Source organism: Harmonia axyridis, chromosome 1 (genome assembly GCF_914767665.1).
Source record: "Harmonia axyridis chromosome 1, icHarAxyr1.1, whole genome shotgun sequence".
Lineage (NCBI taxonomy): Eukaryota > Metazoa > Arthropoda > Insecta > Coleoptera > Coccinellidae > Harmonia > Harmonia axyridis.
In genome coordinates, this window is record NC_059501.1 from 43,330,795 (window position 1) to 43,351,765 (window position 20,971).

Genomic DNA, 20,971 nt, shown 5'->3' on the forward strand with positions numbered 1-20,971 from the left:
AGCCGTCTGTCATTATAATCCATTCTTTTCATTAAAAATTCGATATGAACTAAATTGTAATTTATTGTGAAAGTTTACATTGTCTCAAATCCAAGCGCGGTCCCAGGGGGGGGGTCATGACCCCCTGCGTTTCAAGCAGACAAGGTACGAAATGGAATTAATAACAATATTAGATGAATATTTTGTCGTGTTCGACGTTTCGGCTCCGATTTTGGAGCCATTCTCAAGAACCGTTGACTTTACCGTTGCCTGGAAGGACGGAAGATAACCACACCTACGAGAATACTCTTGTTGATGATACCATAGTATAAGGTTCCTTATACTATGCCCATACTAACCTACACAATAAGACGCATTTTCAGGTTTGAAATTCTACATATTGAAAATATTAAAACTACTAAATATGTCGTTTTCACCTGAATCCAGTCACTATAAATCAGAATTTTTGACTAATGCAACTAGAGCATAATATGTTCGTGTGTTCGAAATCATAATGTGAAATATTGAAAAATATCGAAATTTAGAATCGCAAAACTGCAATTCTGCATAACGGAAATATTCCATAAAAAATTGGAGCAAACTACTAAATTTTACTTTTCAACTGAATTTGGTCACGATAAATCTGGAATTTCGACTAATGGATCTAGAACACAATATGTTTCGTGCGGGAGAAATCATAATGCGAAATATTATAAAATATCGAATTTCATTAACTAGAATAATTATCGAAATATAGAATCGCAAAACTAAAATTCTACATAACGGAAATATTAGTTTTCAACTGAATTTGGTCACGATAAATCTGGAATTTCGACTAATCGAACTAGGGCATAATATCTTTCGTATGGGAGAAATCCTAATGCGAAATTTTTAAAAATACCGAATTCCATTAACTAAAATAAATATCGAAATATAGAATCGCAAGGCAGGAAGACCTCGGTCGATAGCCCTTTGAAAAGTTTTCAATAAAGTTATTCTCTCTCACTCTAGAATCGCAAAACTGAAATTCTGCATAACGGAAATATTCCATAAAAAATGGGAGCAAACTACTAAATTTTAGTTTTCAACTGAATTCGGTCACGATAAATCTGGAATTTCGACTAATGGAACTAGAGCATAATATCTTTCGTGTGGGAGAAATCATAATGCGAAATTAAAAAATATCGAATTCGACACTCTGAAATGACTATCGAATATTTTCGATATGAAGTAGTTTTGAATTTTTACACATCGAAAATAAAAAGTTATTACTCAATATTGCTGAAATCCCTGGAAAGAGATAGACCTCAGAGGAAAGAAAAGATAGAGGTGCCCTTAGAAGTAAATAGCGTTGTATTGTAATCAATTGCAACAGCATGATGATAAAGTGAGATAGGACAACAACAAACCTGCAAAATTGACAACTAGAGAGGCGGTAAACATTTCAGTGGCGTAGTCAATGGTTCTCTTACTGCCTCTTATTAAGTTTTCGGTGCTGAAATGTTTGGAACAAACATATGCATATTCCGGCAAATTGTTCATTTCCAATATTAATACGTGTCACAATATTTTGCTAAATTCTCTATTTGAAGGAAACCTACAAATGTTAGCATTGAATTAAGTTTTCGATATCTCACAAATACTATGCCATAGACGAGATATATTCTACGCCTATGGACTCAAAACGTGAACTAACCTATGATAGGTTAGGTTTTCATTTCCGATGTTTTACACACTATACATGTTTTTCGAGTATCTACCATGAACCATGATTAAAATTAACAATATGTAACTTAAAATTCACAAACTTGTATGAAATAAAGCCGATTACAAACGTGAAATTAAAATGAACAGTTAACCCTCAACGCACCTCCAGTTGGCACGTGAAATAACAACAACAGAACCGTGTTGCCAAATCCTCAGAATATTCGCAAAACATCTATGCCACAGAACGGAGAAAAGATTACTTCTTCCTCAGAATGGCAACGCAGTACATTATAAGTGTTTGTAAACAAAAATGTTATAGCGATGTCAACAAATGCTATAAGGCACCTCTATCTTTTCTTTCCTCTGAGAGATAGACACAATAAAATTGTAATATTATTCAACAGCCGCTTTCAAATATCTTTCTCTACCTTAACCTTCTAAACCACTCATTGGTTATTGCTGGAATTCCCAATATCCCTTGTACCTACCCTATATTAACCTATACAATAAGTAGTATTTTCAGTTTTGAAATTCTACATATTGAAAATATTCCATAAAAACAGAAACAAACTTGTATATTCAGATTGAATTATACTTAAATATGTTTGGTGTAAAGAAGTATACTCTGGAGAATGTTTAATTTTTGGCCAATAAACTTATAATAATAATGATAATAATAAACTACTATAAATATTCCTTTTCAATTGAATCTGGTCATGATAAATCAGAATTTTTTACTTATGCAACTAGATCATAATATGTTGCCTGTGGTCGAAATAATAATGCGAAATATTAAATATCGAATTTGATACTCTAAAATAAATATCGAAATGAAGAAACGCTAAACTGAAATTCTGCATACCGAAAATATTCCATAAAAATGGGAGCAAACTACTAAATATCCTGTTTTCAACTGAATTTGAACACGATAAATCAGGATTTTCGACTAATGGAACTAGAACATAATATCTTTCGTGTAGTCGAAATCATAATGTGAAATATTAAAAAATATCGAATTTGTCTCTAAAATTCTGCTCAACGAAAATACTAAACTACTGAATAGGTATGTCCTTTTCAAATGAATCTCATCATCTGAATTATTCTCAAAAAAAGTCTCAAATCTTTTCCCCAGCATTGACCCCGAAGATTGTCCGATGTTGATTAGACAACTTCTTTTTTCCAATTCAAATTTACCCACTTATCACATACTGAACTTATGTTCTCTTGTGGATTTAGTTCTCAAACAAAATTTCTTTCAATTTAACAACTCTTTTTATGTTCAAAAAAAGGGAAGGAGCTCAATCTACTTGAGACCCTGGAGATAAATAAGGCAATAAAAAAAATCAGAAGTTCAATGAATAAACGAGCAAACCAACTTTGACAGCTTAAAACTATTCGATTCCTTATTGTTTTGATTGATCGATTTGTTGATAATTTTCTTTTCTGAATTGAATTCACTTCACACTCGCTCAACAACCATGGTTACACATTACAGTTTTTCTAGTTCAGCTTTTATAAAAATTCCTAATTTTGCGGTCAGTTGATGTTGTACGATTGTTTATTGCTCTTTACCATAGGTCCATTGGACAGTAACTCTGTCGCCTTGGCTCGTGACGTCTCGCTCGGTGGATGACAGATGTCGGCCTCAAACTTCATGTCGTGTCAAACGTCACTTCCTTGTCATAACCCCTTCAAAGACAACACGTGCATGGTCACAATTTTATTAATTGATACTATATGAACAAAAATGTTATTTTCACCCGATCTAACCACAACCCCTAACATTAGGGGACCCGCAAAGTTTTGCGGTTAAATTCCTCTTAGTTTTCTAGTTTTTTAATATTCACATATATTCTTGGTTATTTTTTCCACCACATATGGTAGATTAAAAATTTTACTGTTAATCACAATACTGACATTTCTTTTTTCTGTAGACCTTTTTCTGACTGAGGATGAAGGATGGTCCCTTCGAAACATGTCCCTTTTGATACTACACCCACGTTATCAATAAAGTTTGTATTTGGTGGAGTTCGACTGAAAGTTTTTTCACCTACCCAATATCATCTCACCTCCACTGTATGTTATGGATCGCCTCCGTTGGATATTTATGGGTTTTGGAATTCACGATATCTGTCTAATAAATTAGCACATACCTGACTTAGATGTTGTGTATCGGTCCTGTGATTAACAGTCTCGTTTAATTATATGAAAATCATTTCGCTCATGTTCCTTTTCTTCCCATTACTTCCATAATCCACTACCTTCGCGTTATTGAAGTCAAACGTATGAGATTTTCTACAAAATGATGTTCAGAAAGGGTGGTCGTATTTTCCTTATCTCTGAATGTCAATCCAATCGTAATTCTTTTGTTTGAGTCTCATTTTCAATAGTTGCTTTGATTGCCCTATAAAACATTTTGAACAAACCAGGCAAGGTATTTTATACACCACAATAGCTGAATCTTAACTGAGAAAAACATTGACCCTTTTGACGTACGAAAGAATTTTCATGAATAAATCACATTGTGAACTATTTTTGAGCATCAATTGACAATTTCGGATTAAATCAAATTATGTAACGCTACTGTTAATGTGTCCCGTCAGATAAGGAACGACGAATGTTGGAATCAAAACAGAAGCACCACTTCTTAGAACATTAATAAGAGGAACGGAAACCGCCTTGTAACTGATGCATTTGTTTTGATGCCAACATTCGCCACTTCTTGTCTGAAGGGGCACTAAATTAATAGCGTAACATAATTTGATTCATTTCGAAATTATTAATTCATGCTCGAAAATTGTTTACAATGTGACTTATTTATAAAAATTCTTTCGTGTTTCAAAAGGATCAATGATTTTCTCAGTTAAATGATTTGGCTATTGTGGAGTTTCAAGTTATGAAAGAATAATTCCTGATGAAGCATTTAACAATAAAATCAGGATTCTCCACGCCTATGGCTCTCACACACAATCGATTGTGATTGGTGACACCAAATTTCCATCTCCTTGTATTCGGGATCGAGCACAAAATGTTTACTTTCCGTTCCTTCTTCCTTCTATCAGTTCTATCTATATTCATATTCTAACTCTAAGCATCAGTTACAACTACAAGGCGATTTCCGTTCCTCCTATTAACGTTGTAAGGACACCTCCCCTTCCAGATCCGGACACAACCGTCTTTATAGATAGCGCAGTGGCCGCAGTGTAGCAGAGTGTTGAGTTCGCCCACAGCCGCTTGATCGGGGTGTTCAACAAGTTGTATGTTATGCAGGTTACGCACATGTTTTTGTTTGTGTTGTGTTTTTGCGAGATAAATGAGAACAATAAATTCAAAATGTAATCGCAGTATTGTTTTAAGTGAAGTGTAATATAGTTTTCAGTAATTTGGGTGAGTATATATGAGATCGTCTACTAAAAGGATTAGGAAAAATATTGAATTATTCGGATGAGAATAGTATTGTAATACCTAAATGGCTATGGGAATAATGCGTTTTTAATTTTTATGAGAGAAATATTTAATTATTCGGATGAGAATAGTATTGTAATAGCTAAATGGCTATGGGAATAATGCGTTTTTAATTTTTTATGAGAGAAATATTTAATTATTCGGATGAGAATAGTATTAAAATAGCTAAATGGCTATGGGAATAATGCGTTTTTAATTTTTTTATAAGAGGAATATTTAATTATTCGGATGAGAATAGTATTGAAATAGCTAAATGGCTATAGGAATTACATGTTTTTATTATTTAAAGAGAAATATTTAATTATTCGGATGAGAATAGTATCCAAATAGATGAATGAATCACATTCAGGAACTGTATGGGACAGATTTTCATGATATCCAAATTTATTTAAGAAAAAGGCGAATGTTATTGAGTCCTATCTGAAAAAAAATATTTTTTATATTCTGTTCCACAGTCTTCAGAAAGTTCAGTACCTATATGAAAACTATTATAGATAATTTATATTCGATATAATCTAGTTACAAGTTTAACGGAGAGTGCAACTGATCATTCAAAATTTGTGATAATCAGAAATGGGCATTCAAATAGGTAATTTTTTAAATTAAATTAGAGATCTGTTGTCTCTAGAATAATTACAACAAAATTTTATGAGTAATAGACTGAGAAAATAGTGATCGTTATTGGAGATGAAAAATATAGGTACTTCTCCTATCAAAGGAGGACATCTCAGGTTTATGTTCCAGAAGTATCTTATTCCTTTACTCTGGCGGTGTAAAAAAAACTGCAAATTTTATACGAGGGTTTATTATATTACCTTTTATCCTCAAATATTCAAGCACATATGAAAGAAACATATAATAATTATCAATATAAAAAAATTGTGATGAACATCTGAAGGGGAAATTCGAATCAGGTCTTCGAAACTCCGTATCTCTAAAGGTAGGAATTTGTTGTAAAGTTTTCATTATCATTGTCAGTGGCGACGCCAGCTTTCAAAAACAGAGGGGTGAATTTTTTTTGACGGGGCCAAAGTATATCGAACTAATACGCGAAAATCGGAAGTTTTATGTTGCTATATATATTTATCATCATCACATATATTTATATCATATATTTCTAACGCAAAATAGACATTATCGGTAAAAACATAAATCTGTAATATGCATAAGAACAGAAAAAAAAATTCAATTGAAACGAAATGTATTATAGGCAACAATAATAATGATCAGTAGGGTAAATGCACTGGTTCTCGACCAGTTAACAGAAACGTCGATTTCGAGCACGATTTTTTCACACATAAACTTATCAAATTTTAATGGTGTTGGTGTTCATCGATTCTTTGGGTAGTTTTAAGTTTTTTTATTTGTCATATAATTTTAAGCATTCTTTCCGCATTTAACCTTTGAAATGTGAAAAAATATAGAAAATCTCAATAACCTTCGGTCTCGACCACGCCGCAGAGTTCTCGACCATTTTTGTGTTAGTTTTCGACCACTAATAATAGTGGCCGCTCCACTTAAAAATTTTATGAAAAACTTTAGAGCGAGATGAGTGATTAGTACTTACTTTCGTACCGTACCATCGACATCACTACCATCACTCAGATGGGTTTCAAATGGGGTAATCAAGTAAGAAACACTCGGAACGTAAAAAAAAATTATTTTGCAAAAGTTTCCACTTTCTATAAATATTTCAAAATAGCAACTCATACAACATTATTTGGTTATTTTGCTCTTAATATCTATTTAACAACTAATGAGTAAATGAAATATAAAACACCGACCACCAGTGGTCGAGAATTGAGTACAATCAAATTGGTTCTCGACCGCGAATAAATAAAGGGTAGAAATAAGTGTTTCAACGTTAATTCGGTGGTCGCAAACTAATATTCAGAAGGTAGATATATAAATGAATCAGGGTATCGAAAAAAAAACGAAAATGATCCAACAGAAATATATCGGTTGAAATAAACAATTATTGAAGTAACATATTGGTTCTCGACCACTTTGGTCGAGAAATAAAAGATACAAATTTTCCAATACCAGTTCGCGACCGCCGAATATTGAACAAAAAAATATACATTTATTTGCTTCTTGATTGAAATACACTGAAAATTATATCTTATAGTTGAAATGCAACAAAATATACACACATAATTCATTTAAAATAAGAAATAATAACTATTTTCTGGTCATATATCACAAAGCACTTCTCTAAGATAGGTCGAGAAAGAACCTTTTTCTATGATAGACGATTATAAACTAATTTTTAGCGCGAAAACTTTGACCTATACCACTACTATGCAAACTATCTTGGAAGGGTAGAATGGTCGAGAACACGTACCGCGAAAATATTTTGCACTATGATATATTTTTATTATTATTTTATCTCAAATCACGGAATGGTCGAGAACCACGGCTAACCAGTGCATTTACCCTATTCATCATTCATAATAATGATCAGTATTCATTCAAGATTAATGAAATATGGAAAGACCAAAAAATGATTTATGGCATTAAAAGAATTCTTCTATTTTTATGGTTTTTTGAAAACTCAAGGACTACATTATCTAATTCTATATTTCTTGCTCTCTCTTTTTCAATACTGGGTACTGAGACATAGGAAAGTCCAGTATTAATCATAGTAGTCGTCAAATGGGTTCTCTTCAGACATGAAAACGATCTCTCACAAGCAGCTGTGGAAACTGGCAAAGTGAGTCCTATTTTGGTTAGTATTTGTAAGTTATCAAATGCTGGATAATAGTTCTGCAGAAGCTTACACAAATCTGTCATCGAATTGAAGTTTTTTGGTTCTCGTTTCTATCCATTAATCTTTTCAGCAAAATACATTCCGCCCTCAGAGTTTTCTCTTCCCAATTTACACAATGTATTCTATAATTTGAAACTAGTTCCAACAAGTTTTGAATATTTAGAAAATTTCATGGCCAGGCTGTAAGGCACTTAAGCCAGAGAAGTACCTCGGTAAGGTTCAGTGTTGCCGAAAGTATAAACTCAAGATTGGTATAAATGACTGCGCAAAATCGGTGTATTTGGGGAGCAAATCGGTGTAAGGAAGATTTTACCAAGAATATCAATTTATTAAAATAAAATATAAACAAAAGAACATTTAATTAACTGATAAGACATTCTCTTGTAACCAAAAATAACATTAAGTGAAAAAATTAATAAGATACAATATTTTCATTAAAAAATAAAAACATATAAATTTTCCCCACAATTGGGTATTCATGAGTTTGTCGACCCATACCAATATGATTTTGACATAGTTGAGGTCATTTCTTGACCAATGTCAAAATCAAAACAGTTAGGTCCTGTTGTTTTTATCAATCTTTTTGAGTGCAACAAACTTGTAATTGTTTCGGTTGACAGTCTGTTGCGTTGGGTCGTTTTCATTTGGTTAATGGCAGAAAATATTCTCTCCACGTTTGCCAAGGAATGGGGTAATGTGAAAATATTAAACACGAATTTAGTCACAGTGGGAAAAGTGGGAGTGCCATCACCATTCTTAATATGAGCCACTTCTTCCCAAAATAATAACGTATCGTCAGGAAACTCTTTGATTATTTTCGTATTCCGCAAGGTTCTCCATTCTGTATCACAGTTTTGGAAATCTATGTCGCCTATTAAACCGGGAAAAAATCTGCACACTGGAATTACAGAGGCAGTTTTGCCTTCCTTAACATTCCTTGCTTCGAAAATATTCAAGTCCCTAATAATATTGTTTTTTAATGGGAATCTTTGAATTATTTGTTGACAGGCCTCTAGATAGAAATCCAAGCACCTGACTTTTAAAAATTTAATTTTTTCTCCACTAAACATGTATAAGCCGGAAATCCCAAAATTTCGAAAGCGCCCGTGGTCTGTAACTTTGCGGTAATGAAGGCCCATGACCCTTTTGAATATTATCTTTATGTATCTAAACCGAGCAAGATGTGTTTATCTAATCTCATCGAATAGAATGCTGGGATTTGTCCTTCGACACGGTAGATCATTTAGGAGAAATAGATCAGTTTTAACCTTATATCATGCCTTTGTGGTGAGTAAGCTCAATTTCGCATCTCCAATCTGGAACCCTCATTACAAATATTATATAAAGAGATTAGAAAGCGTGCAGCATAAATTTTTGAAACACCTTGCTTTCCGTAATTACTTTCAAATTGATAACCATGATTATGCAGAAGCTCAACAGAGGTTTAATTTGATCAGCTTGGAAGATCGTAGGAAATTAAATGATTTATGTTTGTTGTACAAAATATCGAATGGTGTCCTCTCTGTCCCGAGCCTCCTTCAGCAGGTAACATTTCGGGTTCCTGAGAAGAAGTTAAGATCTAAAGAATTGTTTGCTATACCTTTTCGTAGATTAAATGTTACACAGAATTCGCCACTATGTAGATTTATGTCAACTTTCAATTCATTGTCTCTTGATGTCGATATTTTCAATATTTCTCTTGTTCAACTGAAAAATTGTTTGAAGAATAAGTTCATGATGTGTACCTATTAGTTTATTATTATATTGTGTTTCTCTGCATTTTTTTTTTTTCTCTCTGGAGTGCAGGGGAACTGTTTTGTTTTCTTTTCGCGTTTCTAGGTTAAGTATTAAAATAAGTATATGTACAATGGGTTAGGTTTATATAATGCTGAGATTGTATGATGATAAAGTTTTTTGTTTTTTTGAATTGTGAATACTGTATTGGGTTGGAATACCTGTTTGTGTTCTTCTTTCTAATAAATAAATAAATAAATAAATAATCTCTTGTATATGCATCTAATTATAAAAAATATTTAATTTTTCGGTAAAAGATTCAATTTCGACATAATATCTATGAAATTGAAAAAACGGTATACATTTATCCCCTTTCGGTACATCGGGAGATCAGTTTCCAAATCAGTATAAATACCGATAAATCGGTGTTTTCGGCAACACTGGTAAGGTTAGCTCCCGGCCGGCCAGCTCCACGGAAACCATTAATTCCACCACTGTCAAACACATTTTAGATTTTTTGATTTAATTTCTGGATGCGTGAAAGTAATTATATTAGGTTCATCTTTTAGAGAAATGAAAGATATAGGGCTATAGATAGTAGGGGATCTAGCGATTTTTCGTTTACATAGGCTACATCTAGAGATCAATTTCAGGATGGAATTGAAGACTTTTATGCCGGCCGAAGAGATTTTCGTGATTTTATATTTTCCGAATGAGCGGCCAAGAATGAATTTGAGTTCATATCATAGAACAAAAAGAAGGGTATAAATAATAAATTTATCGTACACATTGGTGTCCAATAAGGGCCCAGCTCCACGACTTGAATTGTATGATATCGTACCGGCCGGATACTTTTTCGTGATTTTCATGTTTTTCGGATTAGCGGCCAAAGATGAAATATAGTTCATTTTATGGAGGATTGAAAGAGCTATAAATATTGTAATTTTAGTTCACATTGATAACTCCTAAGGGCCTAGCTCCATGACCTGAATGGTATGATATCATGCCGGCCGGATAGTGTTTCGTGATATTTTTCGAATAAGCGGCCAAAAATGAAATTTAGACCATTTCATGAAGGATTGGAAAAGCCAATAATATTGAAATTTTCGTTCACATTGGGTACCTCTAATTCTCTGCTTCCTGCCAGTTATCTTCCACTTGTATTTCAGTGTTTAAACCGTGCAGGCAGTGACTTCTTTCTTTTTTCTACTATAGTTTCCTTGATATCCATGCGAATCTCTTTGCTAATATTCTCAACCCTTTCCCAAATATTCTTCCATGAACTGTCAGATTGTCTCATATTTGAGAGATGGTTTATTGCTTCTTCTACAAGAATTATCGCTTTAGAATAATCTAAATGGATTGTAAATGATCTGACAAATTCGATAACACAACAAGTATTTCCTTGAAGGATATCATGTACACAAGGAATGTTTATTTAAATTCTGTATCAAACCTTTAGCTTCGATTTATTTTTTGAGGAAAAAATGTGCAGTTTACACATTACTGCCTAGAAGGTTTCTTCTAACATATGGCACATCCTATGTTGAATTGACCATCGAGTTAGTTATAATTTTTTCAGTAATTCTGGCTGCTTCAGCGGCCATATTTTTTTTGTACATTGGTGAATTCAGTCAGGGGCCACGCAAGGGACAACAACGCCCGCGTGCGGAACATATTTTGGCCCCCCATAAATGGGGGAGGTGGAGAAAAGCACTGCTGGAAAATCGGAAAAATTTTTTTTGTTGAGAATTTAGTGTAGACTAGTTGAAAATCTATCAGCAACCTTCATTGCCTTAAGAACTTTATGGTGTTGTAACATGATACATTTCAAATATGTTTCAAAACTTAAGCTGTATTCTTCTATAAATTATTCATAAAGGCATAAACATTTAATTAGGATCAATCCAGAAATTGAATGGATGTTTTTCTAGATTTGGCTGCTGCAAATTCTTTTATATTATCAATCAATCAATTTTATCGAGTATCTCTTGTTCTATATCTAGGATTGCCAATCCAGAAAATCTTTCTTATGACATGGTAGACTTCAAATAGTTTTTAATTATTTTTAATTTAGTGAATGATCTCTCACCAGAAGCAACGGACACAGGTAAAGTGAGAAGGATTCTTAAAACAATACAAAGATTCGGTAGAGAAGAAGTTAGATTGTTTTCTAAAATATATTGTAGAATTTCAAGGGGATTTTCGCTTCAGATAATGAAAACAATCTTAGGGCTTTTATCTCGTTGAATAAATCATTTTCTTTCACGTCAGCCTCTTTTTTCCTGATCAGTTTTTGTTGAAAAGCATGACAGCATTTTAATAGATATTTGTCATTTAATTTAAGAATATCAGAAATGAAACAAAAAACGTTATCGTAATCAGATATCATATCAAACCTACTAATTAAGGAACTTAGTGTTTGATCAATTATTTTCAAAAAGAAATTTATTTTAAAAGCGATTTTTGGATCTTGAGGTGCCTCATCCGTCTGTTCATAATCGAACAATTTTGGTTTATACTTTCGTCTTACAGTATATAATGGAGAAAAACCTTGATCTATCTCAAGAGCAGCCGCTAGTTTTCCAGCTTCCGCAAGTTTTTCCTCGAAAACATTATCATCCCTATAATTTTTGAAATGATCAACTAAATTCTTCAAATAGTTTTGGCACACTTTAATGTCAATCGCTATACTTTGCATCATTTTGCAATATTAATCTGGAATGAAACATCATAAGAAATTATTATACTTCAAATAAATTTAAAAGAATGAATATTTAATAAAAGAGAACTTGCTTTATGTCTAGTTTCTATGTTAAAAGTATTATTTTCTGCTATTTCTAAAATATTTACATATTTGAATAAAATGAAACTTTAGGTTCAATAAATGTTGGAACATCGACCGGGACAAAAATTAAAACCTCATCTGAGAGGTATTCATTTATTTTTTTCCAGGGTTTCTAGACTTATTGACTTTTTTGCACGTTGAATTATAACACATTCCCCAATAAAATAAGATTTATCCGGACATATCCACTGAAATAATTTATAAAGAAGAAAAATGATATCAACTCGCAATAAAAACAACATAAAGCTAGGTTGACATGGCTAGTAGATCACAGCTGTGGTTCAAGAATACATGGAAAACGACCCGTGTCAACGGAACAGTCGTGCAAATATTCACGAAATGAACGATTTATCCTAGTTGACACGGGTAGTGAAGCACAAGCGAGGTTAGTTATGTGTGGAGATCGACTCGTGTCAACGGAGGAGTTGTGAAACTATTCTCGAAACGGACGGTTTCGAAGGCGGCACGAACGTAAAATGGGATATCAAACATGTTAGATATTTAACGTGTTCCGTGGTCTTGGAGCGACCATAGTGGAAGTAGACAAGGGTTATTTTCGATTTTTTTTCGTACTGAATTGAGCTGTACTAGGTTTGTGATACTTTGTTAGATTGATTTTTTTTTTGTTACATACGACTTTGAAAATATTTCCCAAAACATGTTATTGGGATTCAACGGATGAAATAAATTTTTACTACATGTACTGAATATTACAAAATTCATTTAAAAGCTAGGCCAGCACTCATTTCATAAATTTTTTTGGTATCACAGGAATACTCAAAAATTAGAAAAATCTCATCCCAGCATATTTCGATTTTTCTTATGAAAATATGTGTAAAAATTGTGCAGCACTTATGGAAAGTTGTTCCCCTGACATTTCCGTAAAAAAAATGAAGAAAGTTAGTCCTGCAGTTTCGTTTTTCTTCGGCGAAAACTGCTTCAGATACTTTTGCTATATTTGTGCAGTTGTCTTGTTCTGTTCAGATTTTCAGAAATAACTCTACTTTTTCTTCAAAGGATGGAAATCGGTTATCAGTAAATTGTACAAAGATTCCCGAGGTCGAAAGAAACACTTTTTTCTTTACTATTTCTTCCGATCCGTTTTTTTTTTCTCACTTAATATACCGGACTTTGATGGAATTTCATGTTCGGAAAATATTCATCATGTCAGTAAAAACCATATTCATTTTCACCAATTCCATTCCATTTGCGAGATATAACTGAAAATAACATTTTTTTATGGATTTTCAACACCTCATATTTTTTCAACCGAGCCGATTCGGAAAAATGATAAAGGAAAAAAGTATTTCCTTTGACGTCAGGAATTTTCGATTGAAATATGTGTACAAATCCAAGACATCAAAGTGTATAAAACAATTCTCGGTCAAAAAGACCAAAACTGGTTCAACTTCTTCTAATTTTTTTGTTTTTGATTAATTTCTTTTACATGGGTGTAGCACAATTTTTCGATGTGAGTAAAGTTGACCCAGCACATTTGGATTTTCGTTTTTTTTTTTCGAAAATCAAAAGGTGCTGGACCAACTTTCCACACAGTGTTGGTTTATGAATTTTCTCTATGAATTAATTATTTGTGGTTACGAATTCGAGAAAAGTGCACGTACAGGGAGATCCAATATTTCCGAAAATAGAAAAAGTCCGGATCTGATTTGTTCGCGATTTCAGAAATATTGAAGGAAGGCGATAGTAGAGTCACTACTCTTCAAAATTTGAAATTGATCCTCGGTGCCATTTTTTTCAGCCCATTTATATATTTCAAAGTTTTGGCCTTTTCAAGTAATTTTTTTCTGACATAATTATAAAATTTTACGTATGTCATTTTATATTCATTATATTCGAGATATCGGGTGTTGTGAAAAAACTCTGATTTCACTGTCAAATTTAACTTATTGCATTGTATTCTTCGTGCTTTAGTTTGTTATAGACTTGTCTTGTTTGGTTCCCAAAATATTTATTTAGTAATCTTCCATTCAACTCTTAATTAGTACCTATCCTCTCAATTAATTTTTACTTTAATAACAGTAATTTATGATTCTTCTATCCTTTCAATCGGTTCGTCAATCAGAAATGCTTGACTGTGTAGAAATAGAGTATAAAGTTCTAATAAAGAATCAAAAAAATTGGTTACAGCTTTTAAGGCCCTTTTTTCAGCTAAGAAATTTTTTTTCAATGACACCCATTGCTTCAGCAAACGATCAATAGCTAGAAGTAGTGAAAGCCATCTAATTCTAGAAGAAGAAACTACATTGCTGTTATTGGTTTCTGCATACTCACGAAAACCTTTCATCGTTCGACCCTTAGAGAAAATATCGAAAAATATTTGAAAATTTTAAGACCATTAGACTGCACAGAAATTGACATCATATCGGCGGAAGTGGAAGCAGTGTTGTGAAGTCTATGCACTGGACAAACGATAATTTTGTTGCCTTCGGAAAATATCTCTTCTAATTAAAAAAAATCGCCTTTATTTTACTTCGAAGTGAGTACCTATTTCTGTTATCCGCACTGACGGCGAAAATATTTCATATGTAAATATTAAGGTCCTCTAAGGATTCAATACATAAAAAAGTGACTGTATAAGACGATTTATTTGGCCATGTATCCAATTTTTATAATTTTATTTTCAATACTTCGGTTTCTGAGAAATAACGGAAACAGCATTTCAGATTTATGATTACTGGAATCCGTTGAGATTCCATGAAAACAAATTTTGTCTCACCTACTCTATATAAGGAAATATGAATTTCATAACGGTCAAATTACTGACCGGGATACGGGAACTCAATGGTCCTAACCGGGACATGTCCCGGCGTACCGGGAAGTATGGCAGCCCTAATCTAGTATCATTTAAGGGTTTTAGATGTAACTGAGGCCCATGCTTTTTTACATTCCAATCTTTTTGTGGATGAAGAGAAATATATATATGAAGTTCTTGTACAATATCAAAAGAGTCCAGTGCATTTGAAACCTTAGCAGCATCATTTTCAGTTAAATTTAAGCTGTGTGCAGCACATGGCGCAAAAAATGCCCTAGGATTAGCATCGAGAATGAGGTTTTTGTAAACCAATACAAATTCCGCGCATATTTGCCCCATTATCAGACCCTTGACCTCTCATGAGTTTAATATCTAAATTTAATTTTATTTTGTATCTGGTTACCTAAATAATGGGTCATTCTTAAAGAATTTGTTAGTGAGTTTTGCACTCGATTAATGTCGATCACAGGATCAAAAGACGAAATCATCTGAGACAGTTTTGAGAAAGTTCCCATTATCATATTCAAAAACTATTTTAGAAGAACCTTGAAAAGTTACTTACCATTTCATAAAATTTAATTTAATCACAACAAAAAACAGTTGAATTAAAAACACAATACACAAAATAAAATTTTGTGTATTACAATACAATTTTTAATTATCTAAGTATTTAAATTCTTGACCCTCAAACGTTGCGAAATAAAATCTATTATTTGGATTATGCCGCCTCTCGCTGTTATAGCGCAGCAAGCAGATTTTGGTAGTTTCAGATATTCTGGGTAACTTGAAGTATTTTTCCTACAGATAGTGTCGAAAGTTTCAGTGATTCCCCGGGCTAAAGGCCGTCGTTTCGGTATTTATGATTGTTTATGTTTACCATATGCGTGTGTCAGTGGTAATCGAAGAAAGAGTGTCCGCCGTCAGATGCAGGTTGCCGGGTGCCCATAATGCCCGCCACTCACGAAGCGTTTTTTCGAGCGTTTGGTAGCAGGCGTTCAAGAGATTCCAGTCGGACAGCTCGGGACACGACCGCACGACTGTAAATCAGAGAATGAACTTGACTGCCCGACTGGAATCTCTTGAACGCCTGTTACCAAACGCTCGAAAAAACGCTTCGTGAGTGGCGGACATTAAGAAATCTCGTGCCGACAAAGGGATAATTATCTATGATTTATTTACTAATAAAGAATCGTATAATGACAATCTGGCTATTTCATACCGATAGCGTCGTTCAGAAACTTGTATAAATTGCAAGAAAGAAGTTTGGAAAAAAAAATTGTTGAGAAAATTTGAAAGAATCTTTTTGGAAAACCTTTGGCCAATCGGTTCTTCATGCGGTCTATAGGAGGTTTTGGCGCCCTTTTAGAGTGGAGCCCGCCTGCGGTGCACGCGTTGCACGCGCTGTTGTGGAGGCCCTGTCTGGAAGACTACAAAAAAGAAAAGCTACGTTACGAAGAAAATCTTAACATGCTAAACAAAAATATATCCGTGACAAGATTATTGATTCATATAATTAAATCAGAACGGTCTGGCAATTCTTGAATAGATTAACGGATAGAGGAGATGTGAAATCCAAATTTACCAATAATGTTGATCCACAAATACGCGCAAATTTCTTCGATAAGCATTTCCCCAATGTAACTTCTTGTAAACAAAGTATGTCTACAACTGACGGAACTCATATAAATATCGACGAAAATACCAAGTCATTCTAGGTTAGGGCTAACATAAATGTTGGAACATCGACCGGGACAAGTGGCATAGAAATAGGATGGAATACCACACAAAAATTCCAAACTCATCTGAGAGGACGGTATTAATTTAATGATCAGAAATGCTTGACCGTTTAGAAATAAAGTATAAAGTTCTGATAAAGAGTCGTAAAAAAGTCGGTTACAGCTTTTGAGGCCCTTTCATCTTTGGCCACATTGGTGCAGTGTGGACAATATCAGAGCGGTGGTGATTGCTGGCTATGTTCGGGCTGATTACTTTTGCCGTACCTCTAGGCAACATGGTGGATCGGCTATATATACGAAGCAGAGTTTACAAGTGAAGAAACTGAAGGTTTCCGGATTCTCCGAGGAAATGCACATTGAGATTTGTGGTGTTGTAGTTTCGGATCAAGACATTCGTATGGGCATCATCAGTGTTTATCGGCCCTGTTCTGGTAATTTAGAAATGTTTTTTGATAAACTGTTTTACGCATTGCAGTCATGTATTAACGTTGTTGATCATATTTTTCTTTGTGGAGATTTAAACATAGATTTCTTAAGGAAAAACTGTAATAACTCTAAATTGTTGAATGATTTGCTAGATTACTTTGGATTGAGTGTAACGTCACAGTATTCCAGTAGAGAATTCACGAACATAAACGGTCATACCAGTATATCTAAAGTTGATTACATCATTACTAATGTTGATCCACATGACTATAAAGTTGTAGTTTTCGATCCCCATATTAGTGATCATAAGGCTATTTTACTACAGGTGAATTTCAGACTGGAAAACAAGCAAAAGATCGAAACATATTCGTTTAGGAATCTAAGTCAGAATAATGTAGATAATTTCTTAGTCTCATTATCTAAGTGCAATTTTGCTGAACTTTATTCGAATTCTGATATTGATGCATGTTTTGAGGCATTCGTTAATATTGTTCGCTATTATCTTGAAGAAAACTGTCTTATGCGTAAACGAACTTCAACACCTTCAGTAAAAAAATGGATAACACCCGAGATCATCCAGAGTAAACAGAACCTGTCGAACCTCCATTGGCTCCATAAAAATTTTGGCCTCTTAGATACTTATGAAAACTACAAAATAGCAAAACATCAGCATATTGCGCTGATAAAACGCACAGAATATAAGTTTTATAGTTCTGTTATTGACAACTCTTCGAACAGAAATAAGACAGTTTTGAATATAGTAAACGGACTTACTGGAAGAACAAATAGTGGTTGTTGTAATATTTCCATAAATTTAGATGGAAAACTATGTAGCGATCCGAATTTGTTGGCTGATATTTTTGCCAAACATTTTTTTACCATAACTGATGATTTATCACAGTCTTGCACAGTGACGCCCATATTTTTCATAAATTTCATCTTTGGCCGCTCATTCGAAAAACATGAAAAACACGAAGAACTATCCGGCCGGCACGATATCATACAATTCAGGTCGTGGAGCTGGGCCTTTAGAGGTACCCAATGTGAACGAAAATTTCAATATTTATGTCTTTTTCAATCCTTCATAACGTGGACTAAATTTTCTCTTTGGCCGCTCATTCGAAAAACATGAAAATCCCGAAAAACTATCCGGCCGGCACGATATCATACTATTCAGGTCGTGGAGCTGGGCCCTTAGAGGTACCCAATGTGAACGAAAATTTCAATATTTATAGCTTTTTCAATTATCCATAAGATGGGCTGAATATCATCTTTGGCCGCTTATTCGAAAAACATGAAAATCACGAAAAACTATCCAGCCGGCATGATATCATACAATTCACGTAAGATGGAATAAATATCATCTTTGGCCGCTCATTCGGAAAATATAAAAATCACGAAAATCTCTTCGGCCGGCATGAAATTCTTCAATTCCATCCTTAAATTGATCCCTAGATGTAGCCTATATAAACAAAAAATTACTACTCGCTAGATCTTTCATGATCTAGATCTTAAGATGAACCTAATTTTATTACATTCACGCATCTAGAAATTAAATCAAAATATCGAAAATGACGAAAGTGTGTTTGACCGTGGTGGAATGAATGGTTCCCGTGGAGCTGGCCGGCCGGGAGCTAACCTTACCGGCGTGATTTTTTCGAGAAAAATTGCATTGTTGGCATGTCCTTATTTTGTCTGATCTATTAGGAGTATTTTTTGTTTCAAAAGAGAATTACAAAGATATATATATATATATTTTTTCTTTCACCGTATAGGGTATTGGTCCCACATCAGCCGGGTCAAGTTTGACCAAGACTAATCTAGGTTGTCGTCAGGAAGATTCTCACTATTCTTGCTGTCCAGAGCAGTACCTCCCTCTGCGCTGTGTCAATAAGGTTTAACTCGAGATCTAAGGAATTTGTGTGGTCTCTCAGATGGCTTTCAACAAGCCCGTTAGTACTGATTATAAGAGGGAGAATGGTTACTGTTCTCAGTTTATGGATCTCTTTCAGTTCAAAAGCGAGGTCCTGATATTTGCCGAGCTTCTCAGAGTATGCTTTGATGATATTATCATCAGCTGGGACCGTTATATCTATTATAGTGGCTTCTTTATCTACTTTGTTGAACAGCACTATGTCAGGTCTATTGTGCGCTATCTTCCTGTCGGTTTGGATGACATTATCCCAGTACAGTAAGTATCTGTTATTTTCGAGCACAGTAGGTGCTACATACTCATGTATTTTCTTTCTAGCTGTTAGGAGACCTGTTTTGATGGCTATGGCTTGATGGTAAATTTTTGCCATTGCATTATGGCGGTTCGTGTACTCTTTAGGAGCCAGGATGGAGCACGACGAGGTGATGTTTGGATGGACTCAAGAGCTTGTCCACATCTACGGCATCTGTCGGTAAGTATATTTTTTCTTGCTATATGTTTCATATAGGCTCGCGTTGGCATGACCTGGTCCTGTATGGCAATAATGCGCCCTTCAGTCTCCGGAAAGAGGTAACCTGATGTAAGGTAAGTAAGAGAGTGTTTTTTGTTAATTCTTTTCTCTTTCAGAGCTGTGGGATATCTAGCGTGGAGGGATTTACCGTGCCATTCGTCTAGGGATGGGCAAGGGACAGAAAACTATCGATATATATTGTATCGATATTTTCTGACACTATCGAAATGTATCGGAATATGTTGGAGTAAAAATATCGATATTTATCGATATATATCGCTGTAATATTTTAGTGTGGGAATTTTTTTTTGAATTCAGTAAAGTTTTTCTCTCAAAGAGGATAATAATAAGATTCAGTTGAAAACGACATATTTAGTAGTTTTCAATATTTCGCATTATGATTCCGACCACAAGAAACATATTTTGATCTACTTCCATTAGTCGAAAATCCAGATTTTTAGTAATTTGCTTCCATTTTTATAGAATATTTTCAAAATGAAGTAGGTACTTCAGTTCTGAAATTCTACATATCGAAAATACTCGATATTTACTTGAAAGTGTTAAATTCGATATTTTTTCATATTTTGCATTATGATTTTGACCACACGAGACATATTATGCTCTAGTTCCATTAGATGAAAATCCAGATTCATCGTGACTACATCATATTTAGCAGTTTTGCATATTTTCAATATATGTAGAATTTCAAAACTGAAAATATTGTATGGGTTAATATGGAGTAGGTAAAAGGGATCTTGGGAATTCCATCAATAACCAATAAATGGTTCAGGACGTTTATGTACAGAAAGAAAGGTATTTGTCTACCTTCGGTAGCACAGTGGTTTGAGAGACGGCTGTGATGCTGAAGGTACCGGGTTCGAATCCCGGCTAGGTCATGGATGTTATACATGTCTGGTGGTGGACAATGCATTATTATATACTACGTGATTATGGGTACATAGCATGACTGCTGAGCCCAAATAAAATAGAAAGAAAAGAAAAAAAAAAAAAAAGAAAGGTATTTAACAACGGCCGTTGAATTTTATTACAATTTTATTATGTCTATTTTTTCTTGAGCTTTCAGCAAGA

At 33.9% G+C, this 20,971-nt stretch overlaps 1 protein-coding gene and 1 long non-coding RNA gene across 3 annotated transcripts in view; one reads left to right on the top strand and one right to left on the bottom strand.

Moving 5' to 3' along the window:
- Positions 1 to 20,971, bottom strand: part of LOC123671444 — a 98,655-nt gene that overhangs the window by 12,432 nt on the left and 65,252 nt on the right. The window lies entirely within an intron of this gene.
- On the top strand, positions 4,799 to 19,826 carry LOC123671447. 2 transcript variants are annotated; one of them, XR_006746097.1, is made up of 4 exons: positions 4,800 to 5,073; positions 19,214 to 19,390; positions 19,451 to 19,629; positions 19,690 to 19,826. It is a non-coding gene; the product is annotated as an uncharacterized LOC123671447 (long non-coding RNA). The 2 variants fall into 2 exon arrangements; XR_006746096.1 differs by having other exon boundaries at positions 4,799 to 5,073; positions 19,214 to 19,629.